Source organism: Amblyomma mixtum, chromosome 3, assembly GCF_055824585.1.
Source record: "Amblyomma mixtum isolate Tamu chromosome 3, ASM5582458v1, whole genome shotgun sequence".
In the NCBI taxonomy this organism is placed as follows: Eukaryota; Metazoa; Arthropoda; class Arachnida; order Ixodida; family Ixodidae; genus Amblyomma; species Amblyomma mixtum.
This window is the reverse complement of record NC_143014.1, coordinates 305828659-305849855: the sequence shown is the minus strand read 5'-3', so window position 1 is coordinate 305849855 and position 21197 is coordinate 305828659. Positions and strand designations below refer to the sequence as shown.

The 21197-nt window shown below is 51.8% G+C and overlaps 1 pseudogene; it reads left to right on the top strand.

Annotated features, from left to right (window-relative positions):
* Nucleotides 1-3438: 3438 nt before the first annotated feature.
* Nucleotides 3439-20135, top strand: LOC149355486 (uncharacterized; annotated as a pseudogene).
* Nucleotides 20136-21197: the final 1062 nt, after the last annotated feature.

Sequence of the window (21197 nt, the reverse complement as noted above, 5' to 3'; positions counted from 1 at the left end):
GAAAGAGCATTTAATGACAAGTTAAAAACGCGGAATGTAAAAATTAAATTCATTCAATTTCAAAGAAACATACTCTACAACTGTATCAATAATGGAAAAGGCAGCTCAGGAGGAATTGTTATATGAGAATTCTTTAAAGCTGGGTAAGGGTGTCTTAGAATGCGCAGCTACAAAAGAAATTTAGCGAAGAAGATGCGTGGTAGGTCTGTAGAAACAATTGCGCACCTCATACTCAAATGTGGTAGTATCCAGCCGGATGTCAGTGCAGGCACACTCACTCTCCCTGAGGCCCCAGGGTTTGGAGATAACAGTGGTAATGTAATTAAATCTGCGGCGGAAGTTAGCAAAAAGCGATTGGAAGACTGGGGACGCTGCGTCCGTCCGTCCGTCCGTCCGTCCGTCCGTCCGTCCATCCATCCGTCCGTCCGTCCGTCCGTCCGTCCGTCCGTCCGTCCGTCCGTCCGTCCGTCCGTCCGTCCGTCCGTCCATCCATCCATCCATCCATCCATCCACCCACCCACCCACCCACCCACTTGTGACGTTCCTGCTTGTCGGGGGTCAGTCACAATACAACACAATATTTGTTGCTGTCTACGGGTTCTGCTGAAGCGAGGAGAATTGAGCCAACACACAACGCCTCCGAGTCAACCTTCTATTTTCACTCTCTGCCTGAAGGTGAAACTGGGGTTCCGCTCACCGCTGTCTTGTATTAGGCGTCGGTGCAGTCCGGCCAACAGGTGCCTCGCTGTCGGCTGCTCTGGCGGGGTGGCGCTCAGCCTGGTGACGGTCCCACGTTTTGGCGAATTGGCCCGGCGACCGCTGACGGGGGGCTTCAGTCTTGACTGTCGGATCTTCCCAGGCGTGTCGACTAGCGGTACTATGACGGGTCGAGACGTCAGGCTTCTGGGGCGTCGCGGCTGGCGGTTAGTTTGCTACGGATCCTCTCAGGTCCGGCCTCGCCAACTACAGACCACCCCGATCTGCTTCCGTTCACCTCGCCCGTCCCTGCTCGTTCTCTCATTTGTCCCTTCTGTCTCCGACGCGTCTCTCTGAGGATTCTCTTTCTTTCCCTCGGTGTCCTCCTCGCCCAACGGTTTTTCGCCGTCGCTGCTGATGCAGCCGACCATATGGGCCCGCCGATTTTTCCACGAAGCCGCGGCCGTTACGACGCGAAGGCCGGCGGCCCCGTTGGGGATGTGTCAAAGGGGATCAGGTGTCCCTCGGAGGGCAACAGTTCCCCTAAACCAGCGTCTCGCCTCCTCTGCTGGGAGCCCTCCTGGTGCCAGCCGCCGGCCTGCCCCGCCACCTCAAGCCGTTACGCGGTCTGTCGGGGCCGCCGCTAGTAAGGCCGTCTCCAGGCACGCATGCGCGCAGACACAAACGCACAAACGTGCCTGTCTGCGCGCCAAATGGGGGGGGGGGGGATTTGGGGCGCACCAGAAAACCGGCCGCCGGGATGTCTGTGGTTGCGCTGGGCTCCCCGCGTGCACGACCTCTCCTCATTAGCCCTCTGGCTACTTTGCCCGTCTTTCTGATGCGGCCGCCGGATTCCACACAACCGCCTTCGCAGATGGGGCAGGGCAATAATTTTGAAGCCAGACACAGTGTCTCTGGTGCGAGTCGCTGGGGTGAGTTCTTTTGGGCCATGCCTAGGCCTCCCGTACACAGCCCTTCACAACCCCCTCTTCTTATAAAGACATTTTCTGTGAAAAATTCGTGGTTGCCTCACTTTCACAACCAGCAGAACCTCGCAATGTTCGCAACTTCATCTTCTAGCAATTGTCACACCGAGAGTACGTCAAACTGCTAAACAGCGTCCTCGCGCACAAGGACTGCTTTCACAACACGACACAATGTGGGCGGACCCTCTGTCCCCCCATGCAGTGGAGTAAATTTCACACGGCGGACAACTCCGCCCTCTATGTAAAACACGCAACCGTAGAAGTCATGAGCACAGTTCAATGGTCGTGGTAACTCCCAGACTTCCCTTAAGTCCCACTAAGATCAGCAGGTGGTCCATTCGATTCTCTCACCATTGGTGTCTTTCTCTACTGGCAGTTTCTGCAGTGTTCTGCAACATCTTGTCTCAGTCCATGCCAGAAATAGCCTTTGCTAACCGCCCGGCGGGTCTTTTGAAATCCTAAATGTCCTCCGCCTTGAATATCGTGGCATAACCTCACAACTTCACTCCTCATTAGCAAAGGAACAACTACTCGGTCTGGGGCGCCGTGCGCTTTTTCTCTGAAACGCAGTATACCACAAGAGACCAAATGGTACAATCTTGACTGTTTTCCTTCTGAGCTGTCGCACTCGTTTATCAATTTTAGCACAGACAAATCTTTCCTTTGCTCCTCGTACAGGCGGGTCTGCTCAATCACAGGGGGAGCCTCGGTTACCCTGGCGTCTGCCGCGCTGCTGAGCGCGTCTTAATGGCGATTGGTCTCCCTCTGCTCGCGAACTCCTGCTTTGCCCGTGCATAGGCTCACTACCGCTTCTGAACATCCTCGCTCGTGACGGCCCTCAGTAGATGTTTTATCTAGCTCCTTGATACCTTCAGGGCTGCCCTCGCCTTCCTTTGTACGCTCCTCGAAGCAGTCCAAGTGCCCTGAAAAGTGCCCGTGCGATACCTGACGCAGACGACAAAAACGTGAGATGTGCCCTAACCTGCCGCACGAGAAGCAGGCGCCTGATTTGACGCGTCGACTGAATTCTCGCGTCGCCCCGGATGGAGGATCCTCACGTATCAGGAGGATTTCTACGAGCAGCTCCTCCAGCCGATCCAGACGTTCACGAAAATCACCCGTGTCCTCTCTGCTTTCTACACGTCGGACAGTCGCGGTGCTCGTGCGCGTCACTTCCTCTAACTGCTCTTCTTTAGACGCTACCTCCACTGCCCCTTCGAAAGTCTTGGGATCAGGTGACAGAGCAAATCTCCTTACTGGATCGTGGAGCCCATTCAGAAAAATAGAGGCCAGCTGCTTCCTAAGGATTTCGCGCGTCGCTTCTCTCTTCGACTCGTCATCGCCATCAACATCCTCAAAAGCCTCTGTTCCGAGCCTACGCAGCCGGCTCGCGAACGAGCGCACATTCTCACCAGCACTCTGCCTGGCGCTTAGAAACTTCTCAAACTTCCTGCACGCCGGCTCAGTATCATATTTCAGCGCGAGCGCTTCAAACGATTTATACGAAGTCACGCCTGCCACCTCCTCATCCAACCACGCAAAGTCCAGAGCAGCCCCTACCATCTTACATCTCGCCATCCCGACTAACTGTTTCTCCTGCCATCCGCCCAGATTACCGACCTGCTCTAAAATTTTCAGAAAGTCCCTTTTATTGGGACCGTTGTCACCCCCCGTGAATGAAGGAATCACAGGTCCCAACAGCATCTGATTTGCTCCTATCACCCCTTCCTGAACACTCGGTGATTCTTGCAGCGACATGTTGGCTCCCTTCTCGGGTATGAGGGTTAATGGTCTCGCACCAAAACTTCAAGATCCCACCGTTGCCATCAGTTGTGTCGTTTCTGCCTGTCGGGGGTCAGTCACAAAGCAACACAATATTTGTTGCTATCTACGGGTTCTGCTGAAGCGAGGAGAATTGAGCCAACACACAACGCCTCCGAGTCAACCTTATTTATTCGCTCTCTGCCTGAAGGCGAAACTGGGGTTCCGATCACCGCTGTCTTGTATCAGGCGTCGATGCAGTCCGGCCAACAGGTCCCTCGCTCTCGGCTGCTCTGGCGGGGTGGCGCTCAGCCTGGTGACGGTCCCACGTTTTGGCGAATTGGCCCGGCGACCGCTGACGGGGGCCTTCAGTCTTGACTGTCGGATCTTCCCAGGCGTGTCGACTAGCGGTACTATGACGGGTCGAGACGTCAGGATTCTTGGGCGTCTCGGTCCGTTCACCGCGCCCGTCCCTGCTCGTTCTCTCCTTTGTCTCTTCTGTCTCCAACGCGTCTCTCCGAGGATTCTCTTCTTTTCCCTCGGTGTCCTCCTCGCCCAACGGTGTTTCGCCGTCGCTGCTAATGCAGCCGACCATATGGGCCCGCCGATTTTTCCACGAAGCCGCGGCCGTTACGACGCGAAGGCCGGCGGCCCCGTTGGGGATGTGTCGAAGGGGATCAGGTATCCCTCGGAGGGCAACGGTTCCCCTAAACCAGCGTCTCGCCTCCTCTGCTGGGAGCCCTTTTGGTGCTAGCCGCCGGCATCCCCCGTCACCTCAAGCCGTTACGCGGTCTGTCGGGGCCGCCGCCAGTATGGCCGTCTGCAGGCGCGCACACACGAACACACAAACTTGCCTGTCTGCGCACGAAATGGGGGGGGGGAGTTGGGACGCACCACAAAACCCGCCGCCGGGATGTCTGTGGTTGCGCTGGGCTCCCCGCACGGCCTCTCCTCTTTAGCCCTCTGGCTACTTTGCACGTCTTTCTGTTGCGGCCACCGCATTCCACACAACCGCCTTCGCAGAGGGGTAAGGGCGATAATTTTGAAGCCAGACACAGTGTCTCTGGTGCTAGTCGCTGGGTGAGTTCTTTTGGGCCATGCCTAGGCCTCCCGTACACACACACACACACACACACAAACACACACACACACACACAAACACACACACACACCCGCCCACGTTGTGGTGGGGTCCATTTTATTATGTTGGCGACTGTACATAAAGAGCGCAAAGACTGAAGACACAGAGAGAGGAAACTTTTATTTAAAATGAGGAAGGTTGCTCGAGCAACTTGGGTGGCACCCCTAGTCCAAGGCGCCACTGGCTTTCGCTGACTGACGGACTTGCTGAACCAACTTAAGTTGCTGATCCAGGGTCTCGCTGGTCAGGGCCACCTCCCACTGCTCATATGTCGGGTTGGATACAGTTAAGTGTTTTGGAGACACAGAAAGAACCAGACAAACAGGGTATAAAATTTGCGCTCGCGATTCCTTGGAGCTATATCAAAGTATGCCCCTCTTGTCGTTACATTTCAGTACTCTAGGTGAGATTTTTATGTTGCTTTTAGCAGAGAATTTTTAACCTCCTACAATGTTATGGGCACAACTATTAAGTCACTATTTTTCGCGCTATCTGTTTAGATGCGCAGTGTGCTTGGATGGTTAATGGCACAAGGGCACTTCGCGCCTGTAGGCTACCGTAGCACCAGTGCTTAACAAGCACAGGGCAGATCTACTTGCTCCGGAGGGCCGTACTGAGTACTCCATACTCTTCACTGACCCCTGACCTGACCTTTTTCGTTTGCCTTGCAAGTCATCCTATTGTTCTGCGCTTTCAGCTGGCCTGCAGGGACTGAAGTTCGACGAGTCTAGCGCTCCCCTGGGGGCCATCGACGCCGTCTGCCGTATCCCGGTGAAGAAGGCGCTATTAAGATCGACGAACAAGGGCCTGGGAAGAATTAGCACGGACGTGACTCATCGTGAAGCAAAAGATGCGGCGAGGGCTTGTGACAGCAGCAGCAACGGCGGAAGCAAAGACGACGGCGGCAGCGGTAGTGTGGCCGAGTCTGTCCTCGGGTCACCGCACGCGGTGCTGCTACGCAAGGTCAAGCTGAGGCTGCTAATTGAAAGACGCTGTGTCCTCGACAGAGGTCTCGTGCTTCGGACATCCGGTGGGGGAGTTCGAGGACGTTCATTCACCTGCGGGGAGACTGCAGGAAACTCCTTTCCCGCGGAGGCTACGCACAGAAGACCTGCCGCAGTGGTCAAAATGACGCATCAGTGTTTGATGATTCCGTTTTCCCTTCCCACCGACCTAGCTGCGAGAGAGCGAGAGAGCCCAGCACTGCCCACTGCCGTGGGTGGTACCACCAGTGTCTACATCTGCCCATCTGATTGGACATCGATCTCCGAAATTTATTCCCCAGTCAGGGATCTGGGGAATCTGAACCCTATTTAACGGGATGTTGTTTTGTGACCGGAGCCCTCCCATCTCGACTGTAAATATGTAAAATAAACCTCCTGTACAGTTTCTTCCGTATCGAAGTTCGACATTGTCCTTCGGAGCCGGGACCTGCGGGGCTGAACGAGTCGTCATCACCAGGGCCCCTCCGTCTTGAACAGCACGTACGGGAGCTCGAGGAGCCCCGTCGAGGCCGGGAAGAACGTTCGGGCCCCACCGGGTGCATCTTGACCAAAACGGCTGCTCTCTCTCATCTGAAAGCCCCACCTACTTTGTGATGGGCTTTGAGCTTTCTGATTTTTTTATTGCTTCCCCGTTTCAAACACTAGGTATTTAGCTTGCGAAGCCGAAACCGAAACAAGACTGCCCCAAGAAAGAAGGCAAGAGAAGGCAAGCAAGCTGGGAAAGAGAAACCAAGGAGCGCCCCTTGGGGCGGAGTCGTGTCATGTAACTTGAAATAAACGGATGTCGTTTGTACTCGCTAAACGAACTTGTGCATTTTTAACGAACGCGACATAATATATGCTGGTGCCGAAACCCGGGATATTCCCCGAGACCTAACAAAGACGACTACCTGGATGCGACGGCCACGAATAACGAAGAAAAAGCTCATTTCTGCTCCAAAGCCGCCGCCCAGTGCTAACGAGTGCAGCGACTTAGACAGACACAAAGCGAAAAGATCAGCTGTCCAATCACAGGTGACTCGACTCATTACGGAAATTGACTCCTACATGAAAAGCCGCACGGGCACCGAAAAGGAACTCAGTGTCTTTTTGGCAAGAATTAGCTCTCTGCAGACCCGTCTAAGCGAAGCTAACGCCGCTGTCGAGACGCTATTGTCAGCGAAAGAAGCGGAGCACGACTATACCGAAAACATCCAGTATGACGAGAAGATCGTTACATATATTGCGAAGCTCCAAGCGGAGATACAAGAAATTCAAGGAAAGAGGCAGCCGAAAGAAGAGCCATCACCAAGCAACGACGCAGGTGCGGCAACCACGACCTGCCAGGTGAAGCTTCCAAAATTAGAGCTCGTAAAATTTAACGGCAAAGATGTGTCCTGGCAAGAATTGTGGGAACAGTACGGGCAAATGATTCACAAGAACGATCGGCTAACGACCTTGGACAAGCTTGGGTACTTAAAATCGGTTGTGACTGGCGAAGCAGCGAGACCAATCAAGTGCCTTCCCCCACATCGCAGTGCTATGGGGACGCCATCTTGCTGCTGAAAAAACGCTTCGGCGGTGAGGACGCCATCGTACAAACGCACATGCGAAAGCTCTTGGACCTTGACCCTGTGCGAAACGACGAAGACATACGGTCCCTCCGACGGTTGTACGATACCCTCGTCGCTCGCCTCCGCGGGCTGGAGGCGCTCAGCCAGAAACAGGAGACCTAAGGCACGCTCCTCTACCCCGTGGTACAGAGCGCCCTGCCGAAAGAAATATTGCTCGAGTTTCACTGAGCCGTGGCGAGGGAGGAAACCTCCAAAACGTCAACACAGAACACGGAACGAACTGGGTCTGCGCTGCGGAGCGACGACGCACCGGGGCACCCAACAGAAACAGCTACAAAAGGTACTCCGTCTTCATTCTCGAAGTTACTTCACTTTTTGAGTATTGATGTGCAAAGCCGCGAGAATCTGGTTGCTCAGCAAGGTACTGGCAAGAAGCAGCAGGTGTCAATGCTGAAGAAGTTTAACCCAACTGGGAGTTGCAAGAAGACCATCGGAACGGAATTTAGGTCATCAGCTGCTGTACTGCAGCAGTCAGCAAGAACAGATCACTGTTTCTTTTGCCAGGAGAATAACCACGAAACCGCTGCCTGCTGTGCTGGCATTTCGTTAGAAGAAAAGTAGAAAATGCTACGTTTGGGAAGACGCTGCTTCCGCTGCATGAAACCAAATCACCGTTCTAATGAGTGCAGAAGCAGCATTAAATGCAGGAACTGTGCAGGGCGGCATGCGACAACAATGTGCGACCCAGAATTTACTGATCCGAAATTCAAAGCAAATGCAATCGATGTGACAACAGTCCCAGTGAATTTGCAATCTGCAGTGAAAGAATCTCGAAAACCAGAAGTACTGCTACAAACGGCAACGGCGTTGTGTGCCGGTGAAACGAAAGAGGTATACTTAGTAGAACTTTTTGTCGGGTTAGTTGGTACATTGTCTTGAAAGAATGTCGTACGCCAAAAAAGGACGAAACAGCGCTATAAAAGAGCGCCTGGTTTCCTTTCCTGTTATTAAAGTTGGAAGTTGCGCCTCTTTCCTGTTCTGTGTTTTTTCCTTCCTGTTTCGTCCTTTTTTGGCGTACGACATTCTTTCAAGAGGTATACTTACGTGCTCTCTTTGACGGCGGAAGCCAACGTTCATTCATTACGAAGCGAGCCTCCGAAGAACTCGGGTGTCGAGTTCTTGGAACAGAAACGTTGACGGTTGGCATGTTCGGTAGACCCCAGTCAGAACGAGACTTTAACAGAGTGCTGGTGTCGCTAACCGCACAAAACAAGAAGATTCAACAGATAGAAGTTCTTGAGACGGACGTCATATGCGAACAACGAATCCCGATTCCTGAACACAGCATCAAGGAACTTCTTGGACGTTTTGCTGCGGCCGACAGAACCTGCGATAACGAAAGAGGTGACATCTTCCTGCTCATCGGAGCAGAGCATTACTGGGAATTTGTAACTGGAAGACTCAAGCAGCTAGACGGAAAACTGCGAGCAATCGAGACTGCCTTTGGGTGGAGCATTCAAGGACCTGTGGGAATAAAGACAGTTGACTCACAGAGCATGCAAACCACTGCCCTTCGCATATCATTGGCCGAGAGTGAGACCATGAACTGCTTAGAACGTTTCTGGACCCTGCAGTCTATCGGAGTCATGGATAACGACGAATGTGTTGGGCGACAGCTACTCGAATCTTTCGAAGAGAATATCAGGCGTAGTGAATCTCGATACGAGGTAGCCCTTCCCTGGAAGCAAAACATAGATCTAAGTTACAACAAGGGCACTGCGGAAAAACGCCTGTCCCAACTGACAAACCGCCTTCGTAGAACCCCCGAATTAGTGGAAGCCTACGGCGCAGTCATCAGGCAGTATTGCATGGAAGACATAGCTGAGCCAGTAGTAGAAAAAGAACAGGGAAAACTGATCTACTACATGCCTCATCAGCCGGTGTTCCGAGAAATGAGCAATACGACAAGACTGCGAGTGGTTTTCGATGCTTCTTCGCATGGACAGAAGTTAAAGTCATTGAATCAAAACCTAGAGAGTGGTCCGAATTTGACAGCCGACCTTGTCGCACTGCTACTGAATTTCAGGAGCAACAGAATCGCCGTGGTGGCAGATATTGAAAAGGCATTCTTACAAATAGAGATAAGAGAGAACGACAGAGATGCATTGCGCTTTTTGTGGTACCATACGAAGCCAGGTGCGAGTGGACAAACGGGCGAGGTGCAGACTTTGAGAATGAAGCGAGTTCCTTTCGGAACAACAGCGAGTCCTTTCTTTGACAGCCACTCTTCAGCATCACTTGAAGAATATGGAAGAAGAGTATCCGGACACAGCTTCACTGCTGGCGCATTCCTTGGATGTCGATGACCTCTAAACGGGAGCCGAAAACGAAGAGGGAGCCCTGAAGATCTTAAAGAAGCTAGGACCATCTTCAGCGCGGCCTCTATGGCACTCCACAAGTAGGCGTCCAACATCCAGGCATTGAACGAACGGTTTGCGACGGGTGATTGTCAAGCAAGACACTTAGAATACCTCCCAGGGGTCCTTAAGGTGTTAGGACTGACGTGGAATCCCAGCACAGATAACTTCACCTTCGCCCTACAGTCCATAGAGCTACCTGAGCCAGGAACAAGTACTAAAAGGTCTGTTCTGAAGACTACAGCAAGACTATATGACCCACTTGGATGGCTAGCTCCATTTACAGTCTGGGCAAAGGCTTTATTCCAAGAGCTGTGGAAAAGAAACGTTGAATACGATGACATCCTACCAGAGGATTTGGACGCAAAAAGGATGCGGTGGTGCGAAGAACTAACCGAATTGAAAAGAGTTCAAGTGCAACGCTGCTACAAAGCAGGCACAGTCGAACCTGCCACAAAAACAGTCGTGCACGTATTTGCTTATGCCATCCCAGTGTCATACGGGACAGTGGCCTACATATGCGTAACAGATGCGGATGGCATCAACTTCGAGCATCCTCACTAGCAAGTTGAGGGTCGCCCCAATCATGCAACTGACTCTACCGAGACTGGAATTGATGGCGTGTCTCTTAGCGGCCAAACTGAGTCGATACACCCTGAAAAGCCTGAAGGAACCACCACAAGTGACACACTTCTGGATCGACTCGGCAATCGCATTGCATTGGATCACGGGAGAGCCCTCGCAATGGAAACAGTTCGTGAGGAATCGCGTAACTGAAATTTAGCGTCTTACCGACACTTCAGCATGGAGACATTGTCCCGGATCCGAGAATCCGGCTGATCTCATCACCAGAGGAATTAAAGCTGATCAGCTTGTTGAGAGTACCACCTGGTGGGACGGAACACCCTGGATGAAGGCGACTGAAAACAATTGGCCACGCTTCTCTCAACAAAGGACCATTCCAACAGTGAATGAAGAAAAGCGAATTGTGGAAGTCCTTCATACAACAAGCTCCACTGAAGTTCCAAACCTGTTTGACCGAGATTGATACAGAAGTGCAGCAAAATTCTTCCGAGTGACAGCTTGAATATTAAGATATGTCAACAAGCTGCGACATCGGAGCACTAACAAAGGAACACTGACGGCAGTTGAACTGGATGATGCCGGGAAATACTGGATACGACAAGCTCAGCGAGAAGATCTCGAGAGGGAAATTGAGTGTGCGAAAAAAGGAGATCGCTTTCCAGCAGACTCGCCCTTGAGGGACACTCCAGTGTTTGTTGACAACGACAGTATTCTCCGTATAAGCGGCAGACTTCAACAGAGTGGCAAGCCGTACAACTAACGCCATCCAATTGTACTGTCTAGGCGACATAACCTAGCCGAATTGCTCGTGCGTCAAGCTCATCACCAAGTACTAAACGGGGGAGCACGGGATACTTTGGTACAGTTGAGATAGAAGTACCATGTTGTACGAGCCCGCCAGCTAGTAAAAAGAATCATCAGAGAATGCATAACCTGTCAACGCTACAATGCACGTCCAGCGTCTGAAGTGACTGCACCGCTTCCACGTGATCGAATGAACCAGGCTCAACCCTTTGAGGTCACAGGGATGGAGTTTGCAGGGCCACTTCTTGTAAAAGGAGAAAACTCGCTGTACAGGTCCTATATGACGCTGTTCACCTGTGCCGTGACAAGGGCAGTTCACTTAGAGCTTGCGAGGGACATGACAGCGGAGTCGTTCTTGATGAGCTTCAGACGTTTCATCTCAAGAAGGGGTGTTGTACCCACAGTCATCTACAGTGACAACGCGCTTTCTTTCAAGAAAGCCAACAGAGATCTTTTATACATCTGGAACTCTATCCGGAAACCGGAGGTTCTTGACTACTTTTCAAAGACACGAATCGAATGGAAGTTCATAGTAGCGCGCCCCATGGTGGGGTGGCTTTTATGAGCGACTCGTCGGATCAACCATACTTGCGCTCAAGAAAGTTATCGCTGCCAAGTTTCTGTCCTTCGACGAGCTAGCAACGAGCTTGGCCGAAATTGAAGTTGTCTTGAACTGAAGACCTCTAACTCACGTATACGACAGACCGGAAGAACCGGAACCTCTTTGCCCTTCCATCTTCTTGACAGGAGGATGCCTCACGTCGCTGCCTAGCGTGGGAAAAAACGAAGATGACCAAATCAACTTATCCCTTCAGAGACTGTGGACCCGACGCCAGCAGACCACAGGAGCTTTCTGGCGTAGGTGGACCACAGAGTACCTTAAGGAACTGCGAAATGTGCAGAGTCGGAACGAACGTCAAGGAAAAGCGATCAAGGAAGGCGACTTGATTCTTCGTGACAGTCTTCAACTACGGCAGCAGTGGAAGACAGCAAGGATTGATAAATTGTTTCCGGGAAGAGACGGGAAGGTGCGATCGTGCCTTCTGAGAATACCGGGAGGATCAACCCTCAGAAGACCAATCCACCTCGTGTATCCTCTAGAGTTAACGTAAAAGGAAAAAATGACTGAAGTCATTTTGGGGGAGGGGGGGGGGGGGGGGGAATCTGTTGCGAAACCGAGACCGAAACAAGACCGCCCCAAGTCGGAAGGCAAGACAATCCAACCAAGCTGGGAAAGAGAAACCAAGGAGTCGTGTCATGTAACCTGAAATAAACGGACGACGTTTGTACTCGCTAAACGAAGTTGTCTATTTTTAACGAACGCGGCAATTTATTCAATACGTTATTTATCATTTTTCAGCTTTATTCGCGAAAATATTTCATTCGGCAATCGACTCCTTGTCATCATGCGTTTTATTTTCTCCTCCTTTATTTCACATTATCATCAGTTATTGTAGCACGCACCATGTAGCCTTCATCATCCGTGAAAGGCAGGGCTCATGAAAAACATAAAAATTCTATTTCAATCATGCAACTGCTTGTAACGACGCAGTAACCAGTTTTAAATGAACACTCAGGACAAACTGAAGTTGGTCTATATTGATAAATTGCAGTGTTATATTAATAACAAAGGCGAATTTCGATGGAGGTGAAATTCTTAGAGGGCTGTGTAATGTAAGATGTCAGTGCACGTTAAGGAACCACAGGTGGTCGAAATTTATGGAGCCCTACACTACAGGGTTCCTCATAGGCTAAGTCGCTGTGGGCTGTTAAACCCCCGCAAACTATAAACCAATCACAAAAGCGCAACTGTTATCGAAAGAATTAGCCTTAATCAGCTGGAAAACACAATACAGGAATGGCCGCCATCGACCGTCTCCTCAAGCAGACAGTGACGCCGAGATGGTTTTCTTTTTTTCGCGAAGCCCTGATGCCATGCCACACCGGTATTCAATTACAGGCGCTGATCACGAAATTCCTTTCGGTTTTGACGTCGTGAGTTTCCATTGAGAGACAGGAAAAGTTTTAAATACAAATTTTTTTAGCAATAAATGCGACCTTTGCTACCGGAAAAAGTAAACACAGCCAGGAAGGTCCATATAAACAATTTTTTTCTACTAAATTATTGGCTGGAGATGATGCCAATATCAGTTGGTTGGGTTAAATTCCCAGACCAGTTAGGCTGCTTGGTTTATGAGTTTAGCGACCTAAAGTGACTCAGGCTATAAGGCACGCCATAGCGGAGGGCTCCGGATAATTTCGACCACTTGGGATTCTTTAATGCGCATTGACATCGCACTAGTACAAGGGCTTCTAGAATTTCGCCTCCTAAGAGCAGTTAGAAATGGTGAAACTGCTTCCAAGGCATCTTGGCGGTTTCCACAAGGCCATACTCTGGTGGCGTGGCAAATGAGCAAGAATCCAAACTCCTATTACGCGCATGGAATCGACGTATCAGCGTTAATTACTTTCGTGAACAGCCTAGTACTTTCTTGAGGCCTCTGATTTTTCGTATACGTCAGTACTGAGAATGCAATAACAGTTGCATTTCTATTATTGAACCCTTTATTCACTGTATGCCTAGCGCTGATTTTTGTACGAAGAACTGAAATCATTCAGAATAAATTAGAGCCGTGCTGGTTATCAAAAGTATATAATGCTTTGAGGCACGCCTACGACATCTGGTACACTTTGTCGTTTCCTTCTGAACCAGAAGCCTACCTTATAATCTGTTTTGATATAATAAAAAAACTGCTTTGTAATTTATTGCATTGAGAGGATGGCAGAAACAAAGAACCCAAATAATTTTTAATTCGAGAGCATTAAGGAGTGAACCCACCCAAGTTATGAAGTGTGAGGATCATAGGGCTTAGCGAAGCTCGGAAAGAGAGAGTTAAAAGTTGTTAAAGGGCGAACATGTATTCTACACTGAGTAAAGTCAAATCTTGCACACAGTGAAAATGCGCGTCTTCAATGCCCAGGTAAGCAAGAAGTAAGCAAGGAACCAAGCAATACGCGACTATAACATTGGTTCTAGGAGTAGCAGATGAGAGCTATTAGTAGTGTCCACGGAACGAAACAGTTCACAAATACTGAACCCTTTTTTCCACAAACAGGGGAGCCGGAAGGGAACAGCCCGAAAGGCGAGACAAAAAATGAAATAAACTGTATATTCTGCGCAACTCCCGGCATTGTGTATATGTGGAGGTGGTGAAGCGTGGCGACATGCAGCGACCATACGATTTCGAGGCCAAGAACTCACCTTTATTTGAACAGGGAATATACAGATTTAACTAGCGAGGAAAAAAAACACAAGTAACTCACGGTAAGAACGAAAGTTGAGGAATACAGCATATGACTGGAAAACAAATTTTCCGCTTTGAGCGAGGACGACGACTGTAGTGACAAGCAATAAATTATAGCTTTACAACCATAAGCTGCACAAGAGCAGCAAGGGCTGGGTAGCCAGACGCGATACTAACAAGCCTCCTCACCAGGCGGAAAGTGCGCTTCACATAAATCTTCCGTTTATCGCCAGTCGCGGTGCTTAACCGGATCAGCTGAAGCTAGCATTACAAGCGAAAATTTTTTGACAATTCTAAAGAAAGGGGTTCACTTTTAGAGGCTAGAGTGCTGAGTACTTGAGGATGTAGTGTTACGGGCAAAATTTGAGACCACGCACATTTGTTGTTGTTGCTTGCAGGACAAAGGAACGATAGAACGTATTTTTATCCAATCTAAGGCCCTCCAACCCACAGTGCACGACGCCACTGCAGAAATCTGAGAAGCACTGGAGTTTCCGGACAGCAAAGGAAAGCTGAGTCTTCAAGCAGCGTAAACAAGTGTAAGCGATCGTACGACGCAATTCCTCATCGGCACCTACTCCCGTCCAGACGGCGGCAACCGTCCCCTCGACTCAGATGGCGCTCACGTGAATCTGGCTCGCTGCGCCGGTCCGCAGAGAGTGCATACCGCATCGCCTCCCATCCTCTTTCATCTCTTCCCGGCGCCGTCAGGACGCCATTTGTGTTTGTGATGTTTGTTTTTCGCGAGTGCGGCGCGTCGACTCATCAGCGTCGGCGGCAGGAAGCGCACGAGATGTTGTGGTGCGCGAGCGATCTGAGCGGACGTCCGTAAGACAGTGCGAACCCTTTTGAAGGGCGCGAACTTGAATTGTATCAGCAATATATCCGCTGTTTATTCTCACTAATTTGTATGTGCGTCGAGTGTCCTTACTCGCCTCCCCTACCGTTTTTGTCATCTCTAACGTATCATAAGTCGGGTAAAAGCATACACGAACCGGAGAAGACTGCGAGTGCGAATTCAGTCACTTCAGTTTGTGCGCAGAGCGAATCATGAGTGACACACCTGGAGAAGGAGCGGACACTGTAGCAACGCCCAGGATGGCGCAAGGGCGAGCGAGAACGTTACTGTGACGGAGCTGCTAAGCGCAATGCGTGAAAAGGGACAGGCTTCTGACAAGCCTACTGGAGCGACTCGTCCTGCCGTGGTCATCAGGAACTCCAAGCGCGGCAACACCCAGCTATCATGTGATGCCTGACCTGGATAAGAACATCGCAGGCTTCGATGGAGGTGGAGACGCAGCATTGGCTAAGGAGTGGCTAGAAAACCTCCAAATGACGGCGACCTTACACCGCTGGCCAGACGAGTTCCGGTTAGAAACGGCTAAATGTCACCTCGTCGGGCCTGCCAAGGACTGGCTGCGTTCGCGCATCGAGGTGTCCACGTCACGGGAGAGTTTGTTATACCACTTCCGCCGCACCTTCTGTGGCCAGACCCGAGCGGCTGAAAGGTGGAGAAAGATGCAGGAACGCGTGCAGCAGCGCAACGAGAGCACGACGGCATACTTCCACTCGAAGGTTCGCCTCTGTCGGGAGGCCCGTCTCGATATCTGCGACACCCGTGAGCAAGTGTTGACTGGCTTACGTTCAAGACAACTGTGTACAATGCTACTAGGACGCACCCACGAATACGACGATGATCTTCCTCACGACGTCATGGAGTTTGAGCGCAGTGATCGTGAGCGGGAGAAGAGATTGGGCAGTACGCACGAGAAGAGTCCTTTCAGTGCAACCTCCACGGGTAACCCAACAAAACTTCCTGCACGGAAGAGCACCTACGAGAGGCCGAGCAAGGACTGGAGTCCACCCCTGACGAACGATAAAGGCGAGATGAAGTGCTAAAACAGCGGCCGCTTCGGGCACATCTCCCGCGACTGCTCGGACGAAAGGCGTGAGATGCGATGCTTATGTTGCAGAAAAAGCGGGCGCACTCAGCGTCACTGTTCGGAAAAAACTAAAAGCAACGAGACAAATGCAGTTACTGACTCCGAAGGGGAGAAAATCGCTCCGGGAGCGGTACTCAAGCAAATGACATGGAATGCGACCACGGCACTCGTCGACATGATTGATAACGGGAGCTCCGGGTGCCTCTTGCGCGCGTCGGCGGAGGCACGCTGCGGCGCAGTGCTGGCAAAAGATTCCACGGCGCTGTACGGTTTCGGCAGCCAAGGCGATTGGATCGTGTTACGCCGACCTGCAAATTGACGGCGTCACAGGCAAGAACACTCCAATTTTTGTTCTGCCGGACGATGCTTTGTCACTCGATTTAATCGTGGGCAGAACTTATACAGAACTGCCATACATACCTTACGGAACTATTGGTGGCTGCCTCCGCTTTTGGCGTCAGCAAAAATAGCCGTTCTCCCATTTGGAGCCGGTGAATGAGTTGAAGTTGCGTGTGCAGACTACTGGCAAGAGTGTCCTGCAACCTAATACGATCAACTGGATCGCACTGGCGACAGCATCTGACCTTTCCGGGCCTGTTTTGCCTGGCACCTTTGGAAACGAAATCCTCGAAAGAGGTCGATGTTGTTAGTGTACCTGAAGAGCTTGATCGCTGAGTAGACGAGCCAGATATTCTGTGTGAGAGCAGATCGCCAACCACTTGAGGAGCAACATCTGGAGGTGGGGCCCTCAGTGACCACAGAACAGAAGGGTGAGCTTCTTTGCATCCTAAACGAGTATCGGGATTGTTTCGCCAACAATTTGAGCGAGCATGGGTGCACGCCCGTCCTGAAAATGGACATCAAGGAGGTTCCTGGCAGTTCGTCTGTGGCGGTTAGGCCGTGCAAAACGAATGCCGCGGAGCGAGAGACCATACGCGAAATCGTCGCAGACTGGAAGTGAGAGGGCATCGTTAGCGAGACTTGCTCGCCTTAGGCCAGCCCCGTCATCCTCGTACAAAAGAAAAACGGCGAAAAATGTTTGGTCGTAGATTACCGGCGCTTGAACGCACAAACGATAAAAGAAAGGTGCACTCTTCCCAGCATGGATGAGCAACTCGAGAAACTGTCCGGAGCTAAACTGTACACAGTGCTGGGCCTCGCCCACGGCTATCTACAGGTGCCACTGACTGAAGAAGCGAAAATGAAAACATCCTTCATAACCCCCGATGAGACCGAGCAATTCGAGAGAATGACTTTCGGGCTCACTAACGCACCATCCGTTTTTCAGCGTTTCATGAATCGTGTGTTGGGACCTTTAAGAGGTACAACTGCGATGTGTTACCTATACGATGTGCTCATTCCGGCGAGGGAATGGGACGAGTTGCTCGAGAGGCTGCGCCAAGTTATCGACTCCTTCAAAAAAAGGGAATCTGACTCTACGATTCAGCAAGTGCGCATTCGGGAAGGATAGCGGGGAATTTTTGGGCTTCCGCTTCAACAAGGGAACGGTGCTACCCGGTGAGGCCAAGGTGCAGGCGACCGCCCTGTTCCCAGTTCCGAAGAATGCCCACGACGTGTGACGAGTCTTGGGGCTAACGAGCTTCTTCCGACGTTTCATTCCGAGGTATGCTCTCATCGCTGAACCTCTCACCAGGCTCACTAAGAAAGACGAAAAATTTGTGTGGAGTGTCGAGCAGCAGAGAAGTTTGCAGGAACTTCAATCAAGACTCACGAGTGAACCAGTTCTGCAGCTGTACGATCCGAAGGCAGAGAGAGAGTTGCATACAGACGCATGTTCTAACGGTTTGGCATGAATGCTTCAAATGAAACAAGACAAGTGCCATCTTGTATACTGCGTAAGCGAAAAGACCACGGGTACGGAAAGAAACTACCACTCATCAAAGCTCGAATTGATGGCTATCGTTTGGGCTGTGGATCGTCTGAGACCACTACTGCTGGGAATCCGATTTACAACCGTGACCGACTGTGAGGCTTTAGTCTACCTGAACGCGCAGAGAACTGAGAAACCCCAGATAGCAAGGTGGTACAACTTAATCAAGGAATTCGAGTTTTCAATCAGGCACCGTGCCGGTACGCAAATGCTTCACGTTGACTTGCTCAGCCGAGGCCCTCTTGAAGCGCCTCAAGACACGGTGGACTCCCGACTTGAAGATAGGTTTGAAGTGTGTATCACGTGTGACCTCGCCTATCACGTAAATGTTCTTCAGGGAGGCGATGAAGAATTGCGAGAACTTATAACCGTTCTGCCGAAGCCTGAGAGCGCACGTGCCAAAGAGGAGAAGGCGAAAGTAAAAGGCTACAGCCTTAGAGAACGCAGGCTAGTGAGAGAACTGGAACAAGACGGAAGAACAATGTTCAAGTCTGTACTACCCAAGTGGGCGAGAAAGGCATTTGTGGTACAGTCTCATGATTTGATGGGACATTTCGCAGTCGACGAGACAGTCTCCAAACTTCAAGAGAACTTTTGGTTCACGCGATTGAGGAATTACGTCCGGAAGCATATTTCTCAGTGTTTCCAGTGAATTTACAACAAAGCGCCTGCTGGCAGACGAGCAGGTCTTCTACATCTGATCCCACCAGGTAAACGACCATTCGAGGTAATACACATGGATCACTTGGGGCCATTCGTCCCAAGAAAGAGGCGCAACCAGTATCTATTTGTATTCATTGACAACCTCACAAGATTCGTGGACTCATCGCTACGCGCAACACTTCAACGAAGCACGTGCTCCGTGCTCTGGAAGAATTCGTCGTTGAAAGGGGTCTTCTGAGAAGTGTTACTACCGATAGAGGCAGTTATTTCACGTCGCGCGCCTTCGAAGAATTTTGCACTGCGCGATCCATACACCATGTGCTCAACTTGACACGCCATCCACAGGCAAACGGCCTCGTGGAGAGAGTGAATAGAACTATTCTGCCGGTCATTACGACTTCAATGAACGACCCAAGCCAGAGCGACTGGGACGCAAACCTTGGCAAGGCAGAGCGCGACATCATTAATTCCGTCAACAAGACATCTAGGAAAACGCCGATCGAGATGCTGTACGGATACCAGCCGGAAATTTACGGCGCCGCGCAGAAAAGGATTGTGAGCAGCGACGACGCCCAGTGCAGGAATCTCAAAGAAATGCGAACGCGTGCTCGGCAGCCCATTCTCGCCGAGCAGAAGAAAGACAACACAGGTTACTACCGCAGACACTTCCTAGCGCGTCTCTTCAGTGCCGGGGACATCGTATTCATGACCGGAGCGCCTGAACAAACAGGGAAGCCGACGAAGGCTCAGCCGAAGTACAGAGGGCCTTTGGTGATCACTCAGGTCCTACCATCAGACACGTCCAGGGTGACCGAGCATGATCAGGGCACGAACACCCGCTTTGCGACCACAGCCCACGTTTCGCAGCTAAAAGGCTGTACGTCTACAACACCTCAAGATTGTCTCGAAAACGACGAGTTGTAGGCTGAGGAAGAAGAAAGTGTGACTGAGGCATACAGTGTACCGCTTCCGAGGCGTTCAACACGCAAGCGAGCGGCGCAGAGATAACCGGCATTTTACGAAACATTCGGACATGCAGGCAACTTGTTTTTTGTTGACTGATGTTCATGTCAAATCTTTCCTATACGTGCGTGCGCTGTTTCTGTTCGTTCTAAGCTTTTGCTCGTTGGTTTTAACGAGGCCGTTAAACACTGTCAGGATGCCGAATGTAAGCGATCGTACGACGCAATTCCCCATCGGCGCCTACTCCCGTCCAGACGGCGGCAATCGTCTCCTCGACTCAGGTGGCACTCACGTGAATCTGGATCAGTGCGCCGGTCGGTACAGAGTGCATACCGCATCGCCTGCCTCGAGTGGCGCTCACGTGAATCTGGCTCGGTGCGCCGGTCGGTACAGAGTGCATACCGCATCGCCAGCCTCGAGTGACGGTCACGTGAATCTGGCTCGGCGCGCCGGTCGGTACAGAGTGCATTCCGCATCGCCTGCCTCGAGTGGCGCTCACGTGAATCTGCCTCGGTGCGCCGGTCGGTACAGAGTGCATACCGCATCGCCAGCCTCGAGTGACGCTCACGTGAATCTGGCTCGGTGCGCCGGTCGGTACAGAGTGCATACCGCATCACCTGCCTCGAGTGGCGCTCACGTGAATCTGGCTCGGTGCGCCGGACGGTACAGAGTGCATACCGCATCGCCAGCCTCGAGTGACGCTCACGTGAATCTGACTCGGTGCGCCGGTCGCTACAGAGTGCATACCGCATCACCAGCCTCGAGTGATGCTCACGTGAATCTGGCTCGGTGCGCCGGTCGGTACAGAGTGCATACCGCATCACCAGCCTCGAGTGACGCTCACGTGAATCTGGCTCGGTGCGCCGGTCGGTACAGAGTGCATACCGCATCGCCAGCCTCGAGTGGCGCTCACGTGAATCTGGCTCGGTGCGCCGGACGGTACAGAGTGCATACCGCATCGCCAGCCTCGAGTGACGCTCACGTGAATCTGGCTCGGTGCGCCGGTCGGTACAGAGTGCATACCGCATCACCAGCCTCGAGTGACGCTCACGTGAATCTGGCTCGGTGCGCCGGTCGGTACAGAGTGCATACCGCATCATCAGCCTCGAGTGACGCTCACGTGAATCTGGCTCGGTGCGCCGGTCGGTACAGAGTGCATACCGCATCGCCAGCCTCGAGTGGCGCTCACGTGAATCTGGTTCGGTGCGCCGGTCGGTACAGAGTGCACACCGCATCGCCAGCCTCGAGTGGCGCTCACGTGAATCTGGCTCGGTGCGCCGCTCGGTACAGAGTGCATACCGCATCGCCTGCCTCGAGTGGCGCTCACGTGAATCTGGCTCGGTGCGCCGGTCAGTACTGAGTGCATACCGCATCTCCTGCCTATCCTCTTTAATCTCTTTCCGGCGCCTTCAGGCCGCTGTTTGTGTTTGTGATGTTTGTTTTTTTCGCGAGTGCGGCGCGTCGACTCATCAGCGTCGGCGGCAG